The following is a 14,783-nucleotide window of genomic DNA, read 5'->3' as shown; positions in this document are numbered from 1 at the left end:
TTTCATACATTCAGCCAGGATAGCTTGATTCCAGTGGCATGGAGAGCACGGGACTCACGTCTGAGCATACCCGTCCCACTCGGGGTGACAAATGCAAAAACAACAGGTGATGGACAGAATGCAGAACAATGTCAGACATTCACCCCAGTACAGAGATCTGGGCCTAAATCCATCGTTTTTTTGCTCACCATGCCATTCCAGTTTGAACCCAGTCATATGGAAATCAGTCTTGACCCTGTGCCTCATGGGAACAGTCCAGCCCGAACTGCCAAACCAGGTCCTCCCTGGACTGGAAACAAGCATCCTAGGACCGGTTTCGGGCTTTCAGCCCTCTTCAGCCAGGATAGGTTGATTCCAGTGGCATGGAGAGCACGGGACTCACGCCTGAGCATACCCGTCCCACTCGGGGTGACAAATGCAAAAACAACAGGTGATGGACAGAATGCAGAACAATGTCATACATTCACCCCAGTACAGAGATCTGGGCCTAAATCCATCGTTTTTTTGCTCACCATGCCATTCCAGTTTGAACCCAGCCATATGCAAATCAGTCTTGACCCTGTGTCTCATGGGAACAGTCCAGTCCGAACTGCCCGAACTGCCAAGCCAGGTCCTCCCTGGTGCCGAAAAGGAGAAACATAGTGGCCAAAGTGCGAAATTAAGGACAGCAGCGACGCGGGAGCCCACCCCGGCCGCTGCGACGACGAAATTGCCTGCATCGGGTAAGCACCAGAGAAAGAAGCGTGAAGGAATAGAAATCGGCGCGAGCTCTCGCGAGAGTCTCGGCGGCCATTTGCAAGTTAGGCGAGGGAGCCAATAGGAGCACAGGAAACGCCGGCGGCCATTTTGAAGTCAGGCGAAGCACTGATTGGCCACGAAGTCTCGCGAGACCATCGACGGCCATCTTGAAGTCAGGCAAGGGAGCCAATAAGAGCACAGGAAATGCCGGCGGCCATTTTGAAGTCAGGCAAAAGGAAGAAAAGGTCGAAAAAGAGCCAGAAAGAGTCCCTAAAGCTCAGGAAAGGTGGCAAAAGCAGCAAAACAACAAAATAAAGAGCAAAGAGAGGCTCAAATAAGAATAAAAATAAAAGAAAAGGTCAGAAAGAGCCACAAAAAGGAAATAAGCGCCACAAAGAGCATTTACAAAGAAATAACAAAAGAACTCTAAGAAAAAATGGCGGAACCACGGCCAAGTGCCCAATATCGCAGACCACTACCGTTCAATCTATCAGAACCACAAGTAGGAATAAGATGGGAGAGATGGATCGCTAGGTTTGAGAGATACATGGAGGCCACTGACGTACTAGAAGAAAAGAAGCTAGGACTGTTTCTAAACCTTCTGGGTGACGACGTGGATGAACTGTTAGTAACATTACCGGCAGGAGAGACATCAACCTACAAAAATCTCATCAAGTGCCTGACAAGCAAATTCGACCCTCAAAGGAACATACACTTTGAAAGATACACTTTCACCATAGCTTTCCAACACGACGATGAATCATTGGATGACTTTGCGACACGACTGAGAAAATTGGTGACGCACTGCGAATTTGACAAGTATGACAACGAGCAAGCAATTCGCCTGCAGATAATTGAAGGATGTCGCAACACTGAATTCCGCACACGAATATTGAAAGAACCAACATCGCTGGAAAACATCCTGTCGCTAGCAAGGGCAGAAGCAAGAGCAAAGATACAATCAATGCAGATGGAACGGAGGATCGAACAAGCACACCGCATGACAGACAACAGTCGCGCCAGCACCTGGAAAAAAGGACAACACGACAACACAACGAAGAAACAACAAGGGCCACTATGCTACCGATGTGGTTTGGAATTTCCTCACAAGGGCCCCTGCCCAGCATTTGGACAGATGTGTAGAAAATGTAACAGAAGCAATCACTTTGCCAGTGTGTGTCAAGGGATACAGTTCAGAAATGACAGAGGAAGACCAAACAGGCAGTGGATGACGACAAGCAGGCACGTCAGACACATCGAAACAGCAAACAGGAGCTCGTCAATAGAATCAGGAGGAGAGGAAGAAGAAGAAAAAGTAGAGCGACTGTACCTTATTTCCACTCAAGAAGACACAAGAGAAGAAAGCATTCGTCTGGTAGACAAGAAAGCAATCAAAAAAACGGAATCAGTGACAATAGACGTCGGACCACATAAAGCACAGTTCGTGCTTGAAAGCGGCGCCACATGCAACATCATGTGTGCGTCAGAATATGAAAGAAAGTAAGTAAAACCGGCGCTGAGACCATCAAGGGTTGAAGTGTTCACTTGGGGCTCAAGGAAACCAGTAACGAATCTGGGGAAATTCACCGAAGATATAACATATAAAAAACAAACACTCAGAGAAGAGATTCATGTGCTGAAAGGAGACATTCCAGCACCATGCCTGCTGAGCAATGTGACAGCACAAATAATGGGCCTGATAGCAATGACATATAACATGTCGGAAAAAGGAAACATCCTGAAAGAATATCCAAAGCTACTGAAAGGACTGGGGAAGCTAAAAGGGCAATAAATCACGTTGCACATCGACGAAACAAAAAAACCAGTAGCTCAGCATCACCGGCGAGTACCAATACACCTGCAACCTCAAGTAGAGGAAGAAATAAATGCGCTACTGAAACAAGACATCATCAAGCCGGCAGAAGGACCAACGCCTTGGGTATCACCGATAGTGGCCGTGCTAAAGAAAAACACATCAGTTGCCTGACAGGAGCAAGACGATTCTCAAAGTTGGACTTGTGTAAGGGATATCACCAGCTGGAGCTGGATCCACAGTCGAGATACATCACAACCTTCTCGACACATCTAAGTCTATTCCAATACAAGCGCCTAAGCTTTGGGATATCGTCAGCAGCAGAAATATTTCAGGAAACGATCAGACAAGTGATAAGGCCAGTGAAAAATAGTCTCAACTACAGCGATGATATCCTAGTGTTTGGCAAGACAGACGAAGAACACGACAAGGCGTTGCGAGAGGTGTGTGCCCAACTAGAACAGGCTGGCCTCACACTAAATGAAGACAAATGTGAGCTAGGGCGAGATGAACTTGTATTTTTTGGACATATCTTTTCAAAGAAAGGATTGAGGCCAGACCACAGTAAGGTAGACACTCTGAAAGAACCGAAACCACCAAGTGATGTAGCAGAAGTACGGTCATTACTTGGACTTGCCAGATACTGTGCAAGATATATCAAAGACTTCGCAACAGTGAGCGCACCACTGCGGGAGCTGACGAAACAGGGACAAACATTTGCATGGACAAAAGAGTGCAGCACGGCATTCGAAGAAATAAGAGAGGCAGTAACAGCAGTAGATCATCTAGCATACTTTGACCCACTGCTGTGTACAGAACTAACGGTGGACGCCAGCCCAGTAGGATTGGGGGCAATACTGGTGCAACACAAACCAGGAAAAGACTTGCCGAGATGCATAGTCGCTTACGGAAGTAAGAGCTTGTCCGACATCGAGAGGGCCAACTCTCAACCAGAGAAAGAAAGTCTGGCCGTTGTGTGGGCATGTGAACACTACCACATGTTCATCTACGGGAAGCCCTTCACGATTGTAGCAGATCACCAAGCTCTAGTAACAATTTACGGCAACCCAAATGCTAAGATACCACCAAGAATAGAGAGGTGGGGAATTTGGCTGATGGATTACAACTTCAAAATAATACATAAGCCTGGAAAAGAACATAACCCAGCTGACTATATGTCCAGACATCCATTGCCACACAACACAGAAACAACAACAATGGCGGAAGAATACTTGAATTTCATCCTGAAGCACAACACACCAGCCTCCATAACAATCGCAGAATTGGAACAAGAAACAAGGAGAGATCAAACAATGGAAGCAATCAAAAAGGTGACCAGACAACAAAGGTGGAGACACGTAAACAGCAACAGCATTCTGGAGGAAGGGGTGTCAAAAGATGAACTGCTAGCATTTAAAAAAATAAATGAAGAGCTGTCAGAGACCGAGAATGGGATCCTGATGAGAGGAACGAGGATAGTGATGCCACGCGCACTGAGAAAACAAACAATTGAACTGGCACACGAATCACACAGAGGGATCCTGGCAACCAAGAAGATGCTGAGAGTAAAAGTGTGGTTTCCGGGATTAGACAGCATGGTCGAAGCGATCGTCACTCGCTGCCACATCAAAGCCGGAGCCACTACAAATGTCAGAGCTACCAAAGGCAGTGTGGACTGAATTGGCAGCAGATTTCTATGGACCGCTAGAGACCGGAAATTATCTACTAGTGATCGTTGATGAATTCTCCCGTTTCCCAATAGTAAGACAAGTAGCATCAACGTCAGCAACCGCAACTCTCCCGGTGATGGATGACGTGTTTGCTGCATGGGGCTCTCCGCAAATATTGAAGACTGACAATGGCCCACCATTCTCAGGGGAAGAATTCCGGAAGTTCATGGAATACCTGGGAATAAGACACAGAAAAATAACACCTCTGTGGCCACAAGCAAATGGAATGGCGGAGCGATTTGAGGGGACGATTAAGAAGGCGGTTCAAAGAGCAAAATTGACACACATATCAATAGGACAGGCCCTATGTCAAGTATTGAGGGACTACAGGAACAGTCCCCATAGTTCCACAGGACGATGCCCAGCGGAACTGGTCCTCGGACGCTCAAGCAAGACCAGGCTGCCACAAATGGAAGCAGTGCCAGATGGAGACAGAAGGGACATAGCAATCAAAGACGGAGAAGCAAAGGCAAAAATGAAGGCCTACGCGGACCAGAAGAGGCATGCCACAGAACCAAAGATAAGAGAAGGTGACACAGTGGTAGTACGACAACGGCAACAGAGGAAATCAGACAGCCCATTCTCGAAAGACCCGCTGACGGTGACAGAAGTAAAAGGGCCAATGATAACTGCAGGGGCAGGTCAATACCACATCACTAGAAATAGTTCACATTTCAGAAGTCTGAAAGGAGAAGAAGAAGAAGAACCACCAACAACGACAACAACAATGGCAGAAGAGGACAACTCAGACAGCGAACACTACACAAGACCGAGAAGAGTGTGCAAGAGACCACAGAGACTCATTGAAGAGATGTAATGTGATCAGCTCTCTAGAAATCTCTCTCTCTCTCTCTGTCTCTCTGTCTCTCTCTCTCTCTCTCTCTCTCTTGGGCTATGTTTGCACATGATAAGATCCCTTTTATTATTATTTATTATTATTATATATGTATCTGTCATCATCGGAAATATTTCATTTGCAACAAAGGGGGGGATGTCGTGACCAAATAACATGGGCACTAGGACCCACAGGGACACAGACTGGGGGGACAGACACCGGACACCACATCCGGTCAGGGGGACAAAGGGCAGACCACAGGAAGTAAGGGGCAGGGAAGGAAGCACCGATATGAGCTCATGCGAGATAAGAAATAAAGATACCTGAAATCAACTCCAGCGTGTCCTGTCATCTGTGGGGGGACCCTGCAGGACACCACATAGGGAGCCGAGAACTGAGTGATTGGGCTCCTGCCGACAGGAGCTATATACACCTTTACAAAGGCCATGAGCAAGGACATGGGCTGCAGGACAGGCCTTTTCAGCTTGCTGGGATGCTTGCTCGCTTTATACACAACAGTATCTTGGTTGTTTTATTACGGTGTGCGAGTGAAAGTCAATGACATCTGAGATGTTTATACAGGCTCCTTTTGGTGCTAAGACAGGTTAGTTATAGTGAAGAAAGGAGGGGTTGAAGAACTATTGCAGGGGACCTCTAAAACACTGGTATATCCTTGCAATTCTTTCTAATATCTTGTTAATTATCTGCAATTTTAGCAACTATTATGTTTGTTTTATAGCCTGAACTATACATTTTATATGCACTGGAATAAGATTTTTGTTTTAATGAAAGTCATAAAAGTATAGTCTCAGTGTGTAGTTTTGTATGTGCCATGTGCCTATTCATAGTAAAAGGAGGCTTGGAACCTACTAATAATAAGTACTCTTGTGAGTCTCACAGGGCTGATCTTTGCCCAGATTTCACCATGCTCATGACATGTGCAGATGGTTTATGGAATACAGGAGTTCCACCAGGTTCAAGGTTCACTATCTTAAGCTGATATGCTGAGCAAGTCTCCTCTGTCAGAGGGTCTAGAAATCCCAAAGCTCGGGTTCTATTCTGAAAAAGTTTCAGAAAATGTATCATTCTCAGAGCAACCACCTATCCATCCCAGGGGGAAATAACAAACGTTTGTGAGTATTAGCTGCACAATGCTGATTTATCTAGTGTGCATGCAAATGTCAGCCATTTTAGTATAGGCATGAGATGGCACTCTTCAGCACACGTGCGTCCTGCCTGGAGGCAAGTCAACTAATCTGGTTAAACCCATAGCACTGCAAATGCATTGTGAATTTGAAAGGGCTTTAGGTGCACATATGTGCATGAATGCAGAGGATCTAGAAAGGCTTCAGGTGTGGTGCACAAAGATTGGTCTTAGATAACAATAGCATGTAGCTGTTGAAAACTGCTACAGAGCTGTTAATGTGAGGTTGGAGGAGGAGCCACAGACCAAAGGTTGAATGCCCATAATGCTAAAGGACCAGTGAAGCAGCCTTAATCTCATTCCATTGTTGTAATTGGTGCCTTGTGATGGCTCTGGCTGCCTGACACTTGTAATTGGGCAAGAATTACTGAAAGTAAATAAATGGAAATGTGGACTTAATTGATGCCCCACCTAATATGTGGGTATTAAGAAGGAGAAGACTCAATGTAGGAACAATTGTAGTGTGGTTTCAAGAGCAGGACATGTACATCTTAAATATGTATGCAGCATGCTATTAGCTTTTTCACCCCAATGCTGAGCCCATTTTCGGCTAGTTCACCCTTACACCTCCCTAACTTTGTTTCCACACAGGGGGCCCGATTCACAGAACTACCTTAAGACAAAATCCTAAACTTACTACCATTTTGGTATTCACAGAAGGCACGTACTCATTTTGGTATTCACAGAAGGCACTTACTCATTTTGGTATTCACAGAAGTTAGGAGTCCTAACTTTAGGACTCCTAAATGCCTTCTGTGAATACCGTAAGTCTTAAAGTTCTGATTTTTCTCAGTTTAGGCGTAGTAAAGTTAGGACTTCTAACTTTAGGACTCCTAAATGCCTTCTGTGAATACCGAAAGTCTTAAAGTTAGGATTTTTCTCAGTTTAGGAGTAGTAAAATTAGAACTTCTAACTTTAGGAGTCCTAAACTGAGAAAAATCCTACCTTTAAGACTTTTGGTACTCACAGAAGGCATTTAGGAGTCCTAAAGTTAAGACTCCTAACATCTGTGAATACCAAAATGAGTAAGTGCCTGCTGTGAATACCAAGATGAGTAAGTGCCTTCTGTGATACCAAAATGATAGTAAGTTTAGGATTGTGTCTTAAGTTAGTTCGGTCAATCGGGCCCATGGTATTTACACCAAATGTGTGTACTTTTTTCCCAACATCATGGAGATTCTAAATGTATCACAGGTTTGTGGATTGCCCTGGAGGGATTAGTGTTTTTTGGGGAAAAAATGAGGGGAAAAGTGCTCCGCAAAAAAGTGAATGTTTTTCTTTCCTAAAAATTGCATCAAGAAAAGGTTTGATGTGCTTAAATCACCATCTTCCCCACTTTTAGGAGCAAGCAGAGCTACATCAAAAATAATTTTTACTACAGTTTTGGCATTTATGTCAGAGGTACGGCATTTTTCCTACTTTTTGTACTTTCAACCTATTTTGAGATTGCGATGTAAAGGGGAAAGAGATGTGGAACCCAGGTTTGATCCCGTAAGTATCCATTTCTGAAACACAGATACAAATGTGTATAGACAAAGGGGTCATTTGTATATATTCCTCAAGGGTTTTTGGAAGAAATCAACTGTTGGGATATAAAAAAAATATGAAAAATGAGTTTCCCCGAAATTTAGAAAATATATCATGTCAAAGTTATGTACTTTTATTGTAGTTTTATGGCCTATTGATTTAGATCGAATAATGTTTATTCAGATTATGAGTATCATAAAACAGCCTTTTGTGACAATGTTTTCATCTGTAACATCTTGTCACAATGGCTGATTTACAAAAGCAATAGAATGGTACATCCACTGGTCAAAGACATATATAGGGTGTTTAGGTTTTCAAAGAATCCAAGGTACCCAGAGTCAACAACTGAGCTGCACCATGCAATGTTTTTTTAATTGAGCACCAAGTGTAGAACAATTCGTATGGTAAAATATAAAGAGTGAAAATGGGTATGAAGGAAACCCATCAATTTCTGAAATGTACACTAGATGATCCATTTGAGTTGAGGAGCAATGGTTATTTCCTCCTCTCTGAATTTATGGGTACCTATACTAGTAGGTGATTCAGAGGGCATTTTTCAAAATGTCTTCTTTCTTACACATTGGATTTCATTTTGAAGCCACAAATGCAAAGAAATCCTTTGTCTAATAACAAATATTTTACTGTTCTGTAGCATCACACATCTGCCAATAAAAATGGTAACCCACTTGTGTAGCTGGACCTAGCACCTGAAACACAATATACCTCAGAACGTGGCAAGATGCATCATATTGTACTCAGCAGAAACCATTTTTTTTTTTACAACGAGGCTTGCTGTGGGTTGTGACTCTAGCCCAGCTGCCACCCAGGAAAACCTACCAAACCCAGACATTTCAGAAAACGAGATACTCGTGAAAGTCCAGGGTGGCATGACTTGCATGGCTCTCATGAGACAATTTAACTCATTATTCCTAGTAAAACTTTAAACTTTGGCTAAAAAGACACATTTTCCTTGCATTTCCCGTCTAAACTGACAGAAATTTCAGGAATATGCAAACCGCCAATCATTCTCCCATGTCTCATCATAAAAATGGTACCTCACTTGTGTGGGTGGGCCCAGCATCCGCAACCTGAAAGGGCCCAAAACGCAATATGAACATGCCACGTTTCTCCACAGAAAACCAACCCTTTTTATGTAATTCAGTATGCTTTGGATCTTGGGCTGTAACTCAGCTAGCACTTAGGGAACCTAACAATCCTCTACATTTCTGAAAACTAGACATCCGAGAGATGCAGTGTGGCATGACTTACGTGACTCTGACTGGGTGATTTTACACTGAAGTCCTGGCAAATCTCAAACTTTGGCTAAAAGCACATATTTTCCTCAAGTGGGATCTCAGTCGTGTGGATGGGCCTAGCCACCATGACAATAAATGGCCCAAAACGCAACATGAACACATCACCTTTTTAAATTGAAAAAGAACCCCTTATTGCAATTTGGTTAGCAACAGGAATGGATAACACTGAGATCACTCTGAGTCCAACTGAGGTGTGGCCATGAAAGCAACAAAGAACACTGCCTGATTTGAAGGCCCGCCGCACCGCGCTGTATTCTGGGCAAATATCAATGATTTCAACTGCATTCGATTCTGCCCAGTGGAAGGTAGGCCCCCTCAGCCATGTGGTGTTGCAAGGGAAGTGACTTTGCTTCAGACTTCCACACATACTGTGTTTGCAGAGTACGGCTCGCATCTGGAAATCACCCTCAGAGGCTCAGCTGTGACAGAGGCATGATGCTGACTCTCGGGCTCCTCGCCAAATCAGGTGGGCTAAAGCATTGTTGCACTCCCATGGGCTGCACTTCCTTAGCAATTATACCACCAAGAGCTGGTAAGATGAACCCTTGTGACACATAGCACTACAGAGAGCCTGGGGACATGGCCAGAGTGCTCAGATGGTGCGGGTGTGAGCCTACTGCAAAAGCCATCCGAGAGAGCTGCACATGTGGGGCTGGGGCTTTTGGAGGTGGTACGGGCCAAGCTGGTGGAGGCCTATGTTCCTAGCTCTGCCCTAATGGTACCTGCATGTGCTGGCTTACTGTGAGGTTGTAAGTGCTCACCTAACCCCCTTTGAATACTTAGCTTAAATTCAAATACCACTGGGATTACAGACACCGCACCTTTAGCCACCTGACACCTTATATTAAAAATACCTCGGAGGGACACTGGAACAACTACTGGTCCAGCCTTTGTGCTTCTCAATTACCTGCATTATTTGTGATCTGTTCCTTTTACTGCAACCTCCTAGTACTACAAAAGCAGCGTGAGATGGGGATGACAATCCCAAGCAAGGCAAGGCAAACTGGTTTTTGACCAATGTAAAACCACAGGACAACCTCGCCACATAATAGATAATAAGACTGAACCACCAAGAACCACGCATCAGAGCAACAGCTCGGACATTACCTCCATACTGCTTAAGTTGAAAGCAGGCCTTCAGGTTATTGACATAAAAATCTATTTTTCTCTTCAGGTTATTGACATAAAAATCTATTTTTCTGCAGTGCAGCTAGACCATTTGATGGAACAGATGGCTAGGCAAGCCACCAGAATACTATTTGAAATCGTATGGGATGCACGCGTGTTTCAACATATTTAGACCAAAAGTTTTTCTTTTAAGTGCATGCAGCTTGGTAAGGGTGTCTTGCCCAAATAACATCCTGGTCAACATAAATAAAGGGAATGAGGCGCATGTCGCCTCAACCAAACGCACTGCCAAATCTGTCACGTTGGCAATCATTGTCGTATAATTAATCCAAATTTTGTCATTTTTATTTTTATGCAGTATCCATAATTTAATAATTTTCTTTCAAGTGTAAGTCCCCATCAGGAAGTGAACGCCAATTTTCAAAATCTTCTATTGTTCAAACTGTGCCGCAATGGCCTCTTGTAGGAACAGGACAAAAGCGTAGCTCATCAGTGGCAGAGTTTATTCCAATAAAACCCAATGCATTTCAGGCATCCCAGTGCCCTTCGTCAGGGGTCACTCAAATAATCAAACAAGAGTAATTTTAAAATTCATGCATTGTATATAACCCTGGTTCATAATAATCCAATAATCCATAGTATGCTGACGTACCCTTCATTTACTAACCCTCCGTATTACTACTCTAAGCATTGCCCAGTTAACCAAACAGTTAAAACCCCTATGTTGTCCTAATATAACCAGCTGTGTAATCACTCATATTCAGGTAGTATTCCGTTCCTCACTTTCATTAAATTCGTCAAATTAAGCTTTATCTGAAGGGTTCTAAACTATTATATATTAAGCCACCAGAATAAACAGTGCCAAAAGGAAAATATCAGACGTGGAAGATGAATCTGCTCACTCCTGGATGTGGCTTGCCAAACCGGAAAAACAAACTCTAACTGTTGCAGGCAAGAAGTTGGACTTAGAAGCATGGCCACACCCTAATTCAGAAACTTAGACCTGGTGGAATCTACAAATACAAGACGCATGGAGACATATGTGGAGGAATTGCTAACCAGTCTTTTTGGTAGGGACAACTCTCAAGAGTATTCCATGAGGAATGAGCAAACAGATCCCTGGGCCGTAAGCCACCACTAAGTCCTATACACATGTGCTTTCTTAATTATCAACACTGAGATGCCATGTTTATACCTAAGAGAAGTGGCCATTGCAATACCAGGGCTCCAATCTCTCAATCTATCCTGATTTCACAGCCATCGTGCAAGAAGCCAGACATAAATTTGTGAAAGTTAGGGACACCCTTCGCCAACAAAACATAAAATATGAAATGTTATACCTTGCTACCCTCAGGGTGGAGTCCAACAGGAAAACACACTTTTCTATGATGGCTCCAGAGGCGTTAAAATTCTGCAAAGCACTGACATCACAAGAGAAACATCACCACCTGATAGCAGTTCTTAACCTATTAGTAGATCCTAGGACTCAACAATAGAACAATGTACAACAAATGAAAATCCCTTTTTTGCTTTACAGAGACCTACAACACAAATCTATAAGATGTTTCTGTTGCTGTTGGATATGTTGAAAGGTGGGGCAATTCACTGGGGAAGTCTGAAGGACAATGCAAGATAATACATACTGGGCTATTAGCATTATCTCATTCTGTACATTTACTGCTTATCAGTTGCATGCTAAGGAGCGCTGCCATGCCCCACGGTGTGTATCACCTTTTTCCAGTTTAGTCATTGATACCATTGATCAAGTGATTAATTTCTTCTTTTTCTTTTAGTACCCTGTTAGGAGACAAGTGGGGTTATTGGCACTGATAGTTGTGGCATTCAGTATTGGAGGAGGGTGGGAGGTTTATAAGGGGCTTGTTTATACATTTCTATCTCCGTTTCATCTAATATTCCTTGACACTACGACTCCCTCATAGATGACCAAGGAAAACACAGCCACATTACAGTACACACAGTATTAAATGATGCACCTTATAAAGCATATCACATGGCTCGCCTGTAATATTATAGGGTTTAATATCCTCCAAAAAGCAACACAAGTGCTAGCTTATTTAGACAGACTAAAATAGATATAGGTCCAGATGTACGACCATTTTTGCATGCGCAAACGGGTTTGCAAACCCGTTTGCGCATGCAAAAAAAGCATGGGGATTGTACAAACCCTACTTTGTGAGTCGCAATTGTTTGCGACTCGCAAAATACGGTTTTGCGCCCTAGGGACCACTGCCTGCCCTTAAAAAATGAAATAATAACGTTTCATTTTTTAAAAAAATGCATCCTGTTTTCCTTTAAGGAGAACAGGCTGCATTTTTAAAAAAAACTCTTTTATTTAAAACCAATCCCGGACATGGAGGTGTGCTGAGCCCAGCAGGCCACCATACCTGGGAGGGCCTGCCATTCCCAAAGGAGTCGCAAATTGCGAGAGGCTCAATAATATTCATGAGCCTCTCTATTTGCGACCTCATTGGGAATCGCTAAAAGTGTGTTACACACTTTTGTACATCCTAAATAGCGCCTATCAAATTGCGAGTCGCAAAAGACTCACAATTTGCAAGGCGCTATTTTGTCCGTCATACTTCTGGCCCATAGAGTTTCTGCAGCAAACTCACTTGGCCCCATGGAGACCATTTGCATTTGTGTGCACATGGGGAACAAACAGATATTACTAATCTTTTAGCTCTTTCTCCAGGAGAGTTTGTATATTGATGTGGGCATGTAGTGTCGTCAAACTAAGTCATACATTTGAAGATATATAAGGACTCTATGTTATCCATGTTGGAACAATGGAAAACATGCATATGGCATCAGTGAATATGTATTACCCTAATGTTGATGACACATAATTCTTTTTGCACATTTTCACAATACTAAGGCATGAAGAGACAGACACTATTTAATGGGCTGGGTGGGTTTGAGTCTTGTACTAGACCCAACCTGTGACTGCTCTGGGACTGAACAGTTCCATAATATACCGGCCACTCATCCATCCACTTTAAGTATGACCAAACCTGAGAGCTCTATGAAAAGCTGTCTCAACAAAATTACGTTGGTGTGGTTTGAAGGCTATCATAAACAATTTGTTTGTAACTCCATCTCGGTTGATAAGATACATGCGACCATAGAGGTGTTAGCGGTGGTAAAGCATCTGTGTCATATCATTTGGTAATTGAGTTTATGTAAAATATATAAACATATTCAGGCACCACACCCACACGAGTTTATTCTGAGGCTCTTGGTGATGGTTTGATTATATCTATAATCACCTGAGCCTGGTAGAGATCCTACCAAGTGTACACCGTAACACCATCTCTCCTTACTCAGATGTAACAATAAAATCCTTATGAAGGTCATCACAATGTGGCTTTCATTATTGCTGGAAAGTGTAGTCTACCCAGTCCTATTGGACTTTGTCCCACATAGATTGAAAACTATCAATCTCGGCACAGTGGTTGTGGTCCTGCACCACCTGAATCTAAATATTAAAGCTGTGATTACTCCGATAAACGCCAAAAAGGCATTAGATTCCCTGGAATGGCCTTTCTTGATGGTGGTGCTTAGATGAGCGAGCTTATCTTTTAACTTTATTGCCTTGGTAAAATTATTATACACTAAATCCACAGCTTGGGTACATAAGTATGACCTTACATCTAGGTAGGGGGGCAAGGCAGGGTGTCCTTTGCTGCCATTATTCTTTATACTAAAAATAGACCCTCTGGCTCATCAGCTCTTAGAAAATCATATACATCAGAGACTTACCCTTATATGAGGCAGGCTCTTTGTATCCATGTATGCCAATGACATATTAGTCTTCGTCTAGGACCCTAAGATACATTTGTCCCCTCTGGTGAAGGAGGTGGTGCATTTCAGATGTTATGCCAGGCTTGTAATCAACTGGCAGAAGACTGACTTGTTCTTCATTACCAGAGTTACACAGAAGAACAATCTGAAATTCCGGATACGATGGGTGGAGGACTCCATTAGATATTTAGGAGTCATGCTCCTCAGAGAGGTGGCGAGGGTGGACAAACTGAATTATGGACTGGCTACTAACAAACTCACACAATAGATACACGTATGGACACAGCTTCCTCTATTGCATGCCAGTATAGTAGCCTTAATTAAAATGATTGTTCTGCCAACATTTCTATAACTCTTTATGAATATACCAATGCTGCTTGCCCTCAACTTTTTCTCCAACCTCAGGACATTATTGATCAAGCTAATCTGGGGAAATAAACCAGTACAGATAAGTTGGAAGATGATGACACTCCCATTCAAGCGTAGAGTTTTGAATTTCCTCACTCTGTTATTTAGTGGTGCAGGTTCATTATGCCAGGCACTGGTTTCACTGCTATGTGTGCCTCCATTATTTACTCCCTGAGAGGGAGAAAGCAAAGGAAACCCCCCTTCCCTCTGTGCTACCTGGGGTTCTTCCCATACCTCATACAGAGATAACACAGTTGCTGCG

This window comes from Lissotriton vulgaris, chromosome 2_1 (genome assembly GCF_964263255.1).
Source record: "Lissotriton vulgaris chromosome 2_1, aLisVul1.2, whole genome shotgun sequence".
Lineage (NCBI taxonomy): Eukaryota > Metazoa > Chordata > Amphibia > Caudata > Salamandridae > Lissotriton > Lissotriton vulgaris.
The sequence above is the reverse complement of the archived record's forward strand: the minus strand, read 5'-3'. Positions refer to the sequence as shown.